The sequence below is a fragment of the Triticum urartu genome, chromosome 3A, assembly GCF_056163025.1.
Source record: "Triticum urartu cultivar PI428250 chromosome 3A, HENAU_Tu73, whole genome shotgun sequence".
NCBI classification, from domain to species: domain Eukaryota; kingdom Viridiplantae; phylum Streptophyta; class Magnoliopsida; order Poales; family Poaceae; genus Triticum; species Triticum urartu.
The window spans coordinates 178,905,698-178,911,515 of NC_141875.1; positions in this window are offsets into that span (position 1 = coordinate 178,905,698).

Sequence of the window (5,818 nt, forward strand, 5' to 3'; positions counted from 1 at the left end):
CTCATAGTAGAGACTATCAAGAGGACTGCAGCAGATCAGAAGAGGAGCTGTGGATATGCACCTCAAATTCAGGAGCTCATCAACTCTAAGATGGGCACGGGCATATATTTATTGGACAAGGAACACCTACCCATCCGTCCAGATTTTGAGGACAATCAAGTTGTCATGACTGAGAATGAGCCATCGTCTGCCCAAGCACAAGCAAAGAAGGAGAAGGCAAGGAAGGAGAAAGCTGCCAAGATGCCAACTCAAGAGGAGGCATCTGAGTATTTCTTGAAGACCAAACAAGAGCAGCTTGGTTACCTGATTGCATCCACCCTGCGGATTGAGAAAGGACTAGCCACCCTAACTCAAAACCAGGCAAGCCTAGAGAGAATCATGGAACAAAAGTTCTATGACTTGGATGTCAAGGTGACAGAGATTCAGACTGCAGTGGAGCAGCTCCAGGATGACATGCAGGAGAGGAGAGGCAGGACTACCACTGATGCCTTTGCCAGAGTGCCACGAGGTCCGAGGTCGTCTGCCGTGCCAGTTGCTGCCACCAGAGCCACCACCTCAGCACCAGCTACAGCCTCAGTTCCACCAGCTCCAGCATCTACTTCAGCTCCAACTCCAGCGTCTACTTCAGCGTCTACAGAAGCCTTCGTCCTTGGAGTGATCCGGACTCCACCACCACCAGAAGATCAAGACTGAGCGTCGATCTAGCACTATGCTTTTTCTAGGAACTTTTTGGTAACTTGTTGCCAAAGGGGGAGAAGATGTATAGATCATAGGCTTCGAGAGAGAGAGTGTTGCTTTTCTCTCTTGCTTTATTTGGTGGTTTTTTGAACTTGTTTGCTTTTGAGTGCTTGAGATACTATGTCATTGCTTGTGAGGCATTGATGATCATGTGTTTGATCATAAGCTACACTTAATGCTTGCTTAATGCTATTATCTTATCTATCTTATGTGATCATTCACTATTCTTGGTGATGAGTGCATGTATTTCATTCTTATCATTTTAAGCGCTCCACCAAGATGTATGTGACATGGAAGAGTAACCCATGACTCTAACTCCTTGTGCATTTGCAGTCCAAAGCAAACTTTAAATATGCACAAACTTAGGGGGAGCTCTTACTTATCACATACTTCTCAAAGCGACGATATATTTCATGCTTATTATCATTTGTCAAAGCTTTGATCTATATGTTGTCATCAATTACCAAAAAGGGGGAGATTGAAAGTGCAACTATCCCTAGGCGGTTTTGGTAATTCATAACAACATATAGCTCATTGAGCTAATGCTATTCCAAGATGATTATTTCAGGAAAGCTCAATGATTGGCATGGCATGGATGTGAAAGTGGAACCCTCAAAATGCTAAGGACAAAGGATTGGCTCAAGCTCAAAAGCTCAAGACTCTTCATTTTATATTTTAGTGATCCAAGATCACATTGAGTCTTTAGGAAAAGCCAATACTATCAAGGAGGGATGAGGTGTTGCTTAATGAGCCTCTTGCTTCATGTGCTTGGTGATATGCTCCAAAACCCTCAACTACTTTCCCATATCCACATATGACCTAAACCCTAAGCCAAACTCGGTCCTACCGATTCTTCCTATCCGGCGCCACCGAGTTTCACTTGTCATAAGCCACTGCCAAACCCTAGCAATTCGGTTCTACCGATAGGGATCTCGGTCTCACCGAGATGGGATTGCAAACTCTCTGTTTCCCGTTCGTAACTTTTCGGTCTCACCGAAAGAGCGAATCGGTCCCACCGAGATTGCAATGTAAATTCAGTGTTTCCCTTTGTAACTTTTCGGTCTCACCGAAAGAGGAAATCGGTCCCACCGAGTTTTCCTGACCAACTCTCTGGTTAGCTAATTACCAAATTCGGTCTCACCGAGTTTGTGTAATCGGTCTCACCGAGATTACGTTATGCCCAAACCCTAACCATATCGGTCCTACCGAGTTGCATGTCAGTCCCACCGAAAATCTCTAACGGTCACTAGGTTTACATTTTCGGTCCGACCGAGTTTGTTGATTCGGTCCCACCGAGATTGGAAAACTGTGTGTAACGGTTGGATTTTGTGTGGAGGCTATATATACCCCTCCACCTCCTCTTCATTCGAAGAGAGAGCCATCAGAACAAATACACCATTCCAACTCATATGTTCTGAGAGAGAACCACCTACTCATGTATTGAGACCAAGATATTCCATTCCTACCATATGAATCTTGATCTCTAGCCTCTCCAAGTTGCTTTCCACTCAAATCTCCTTTCCACAAAATCCAAATCCTATGAGAGAGAGTTGAGTGTTGGGGAGACTATCATTTGAAGCACAAGAGCAAGGAGTTCATTACCTACACACCATTTGTTACTTCTTGGAGAGTGGTGTCTCCTAGATTGGCTAGGTGTCACTTGGGAGCCTCCAACAAGATTGTGGAGTTGAACCAAGGAGTTTGTAGGGGTAAGGAGATCGCCTACTTCGTGAAGATCTACCGCTAGTGAGGCAAGTCCTGTGTGGGCGATGGCCATGGTGGGATAGACAAGGTTGCTTCTTCGTGGACCCTTTGTGGGTGGTTGCTTCTTCGTGGACCCTTCGTGGGTGGAGCCCTGTGTGGACTCGCGCAACCGTTACCCTTTGTGGGTGGAGCCCTCCGTGGACTCTCGCAACCGTTACCCTTTGTGGGTTGAAGTCTCCATCAACGTGGATGTAGGATAGCACCACCTATCCGAACCACGGGAAAAACATCCGTGTCTCCAATTGCGTTTGAATTCTCCAAACCCTTCCCTTTACATTCTTGCAAGTTGCATGCTTTACTTTCCGCTGCCAATATACTCTTTGCATGCTTGCTTGAATTGTGTGATGATTGCTTGACTTGTCCTAAAATAGATAAAATCTGCCAAGAACTAAAATTGGAAAAAGGTTAAGTTTTTATTTGGTCAAGTAGTCTAATCACCCCCCTCTAGACATACTTTCGATCCTACACTACCTCTTGAGCATGCGTTGGTTTTCCCTTGAAGAGGAAAGGGTGATGCAGCAAAGTAACGTAAGTATTTCCCTCAGTTTTGAGAACCAAGGTATCAATCCAGTAGGAGACAACGCACAAGTCACCTAGTACCTTCACAAACAATCGAGAACCTTGCAACCAATGCAATAAAGGGGTTGTCAATCCCTTCACGGTCACTCGCAAAAGTGAGATCTAATAAATATAGTAAAGTAAATATTTTTGGTATTTTTGTTGTATAGATTGGAAAGTAAAGATTGCAAAATAGTAAACGAGATGCGATGTAAATAAAAGAGATGCAATATAATAAGAAAGAGACCCGGGGGCCATAGGTTTCACTAGTGGCTTCTCTCAAGATAGCATGTATTACGGTGGGTGAACAAATTACTGCCGAGCAATTGATAGAAAAGCACATAGTTATGAAGATATCTAAGGCAATGATAATGAATATAGGCATCACGTCTGTGTCAAGTAGACCGAAATGATTATGCATCTACTACTATTACTCCACACATCGACCGCTATCCAGCATGCTTCTAGAGTATTAAGTTCATAAGAACAGAGTAACACATTAAGCAAGATGACATGATGTAGAGGGATAAACTCAAACAGTATGATATAAACCCCATCTTTTTATCCTCGATGGCAACGATACAATACGTGCCTTGCTGCCCCTACTGTCACTGGGAAAGGACACCGCAAGATTGAACCCAAAGCTAAGCACTTCTCCCATTGCAAGAAAGATCAATCTAGTAGGCCAAACTAAACCGATAATTCAAAGAGACTTGCAAAGATATCAAATCATGCATATAAGAATTCAGAGAAGAACCAAATAATATTCATAGATAATCTTGTTCATAAATCAACAATTCATCGAATCTCGGCAAACACACCGGAAAAGAGTATTACATTGAATAGATCTCCAAGAACATCGAGGAGAACTTTGTATTGAGAATCAACGAGAGAGAAGAAGCCATCTAGATAATAACTATGGACCCGAAGGTCTGTGGTAAACTACTCACCCTTCATCAGAGAGGCAATGATGTTGATGTAGAAGCCCTCCGTGATCGATCCCCCCTCCGGCAGATCGCCGGAAAAGGTCCCAAGATGGGATCTCACGGGTACAGAAGGTTGCGGCGGTGGAAAAGTGGTTTCGTGGCTCTCTGCGATCGATCTAGGGTATAAGAGTATATATAGGTTAAAGTAGTATGTCGGTGGAAGTACGAGGGGCCCATGAGGGTGGGGGGTGCGCTACCCCCCGGGCGCGCCCTCCTGACTCGTGGCCGCCTCGTGGAGTTCCAGACTTCGACTCCAAGTCTTATGGATTGCTTTCGGTCCAAGAAAGATCATCGCGAAGGTTTTAGTCCATTTGGTATTCCTTTTCTGCGGCACTCTCAAATAGGCAAAAAAACAGAAACTGGCACTGGGCCTTCGGTTAATAGGTTAGTCCCAAAAATAATATAAAAGTGCATATTAAAGCCCATTAAACATCCAAAACAGATAATATAATAGCATGGAACAATAAAAAATTATAGATACGTTGGAGACGTATCACTGTACACGGATGAGTATTGTGATGCAATTCAATACGAGGGTCTTGTGTTTGCTGCCACCACTCGTGGCACTGTTTTTGCATGGAATCCTGATGCTTTCGGTACGTTTGTCTTCCACCGTAATTATAATTGTTTCATCCACATGCATGCGGGTTAGCTAGTTTCCCTTTACTAATTAACCTTTTTGTGTTTCCAATGTCCTGTGAACATTCCACCACCTATACTTGAAAATTTTTATAACCAATGGGGAGATGACGATGCTGATGATCACGAGCATGAGGATGAGCAGGACCCATATACTCAGTGGCGCCTGAAACTTATTCCGATGGATCACCTCTTCTTGTCTGTATACAAGGCACTGCTAATGTTACTAAGGAAGCAGGTGTTGTCTCGCATGGTCGCACTCTCCGGACCTATTCCAACATCTGTTGCAGGGTATTCGGGATGGATACTAGTGTACTAGCGCCAACACCTTCTCCCTGGTTTAGTATTGGAAGTCCTGGAGGAAACTCGCTCTTCCTTGGACAAAACTATCCAATGATTGTGGAAGGCGATCCAACTGATGTTGACACAACATTACTACCATTTATGAGAAGCAACTGTATCTATACCTCGGACACTACTATGCTTCCCTACTGTCCCAATATGAGTCCTGACATAGGCCGCTTCAGCCTCGATGATCAGTCCTGCGTTGGTCTCGAGATTGACAGTAGCCGGACCTTCCCAGAGAATCACTTTTGGTTCAAAGCAAGCGTTTCCAATGCCGACGAGTGGTTGAGCTGAAGTTCATTTCATCGCTTTGTTATTTGTTGTGTGAGAAAAACTTTACTAGAATGTTTTGTTGGAAATGATCTATAATCTAATGTGTATCCTCGTTGTCATTGTGGGTTGATGACTTGTTGTATGTAATCAATGGTACATTTTCATATGCGTCCATCAACTCACGCCTGCTAGTGGTGTCCATATGAACAGTGCTAGTGATTTTAGTTGCAAAAATTAGATAGTGCTAGTGATTTGTAGCTGCATATTTTGACAAATCATAGTGTTACAAGGTTGACAAATGGCAATGTTACTAGATAAACAAATGTCAATCTTTCCAGTTTGACAAATGGCAACATACCCAAAATGACAGATATGCAAATCTTACCCAATTGTTTGTACGTGGTTGCACACGGGTCATGCAAAACAATCGTTTGCGTTGAAGGGATGCATAAATCCTGCTCGGCACATTTTCCCTTGGCTTTCTGGGGAAGCTGTCGGTTTGCATACGGGTGTTC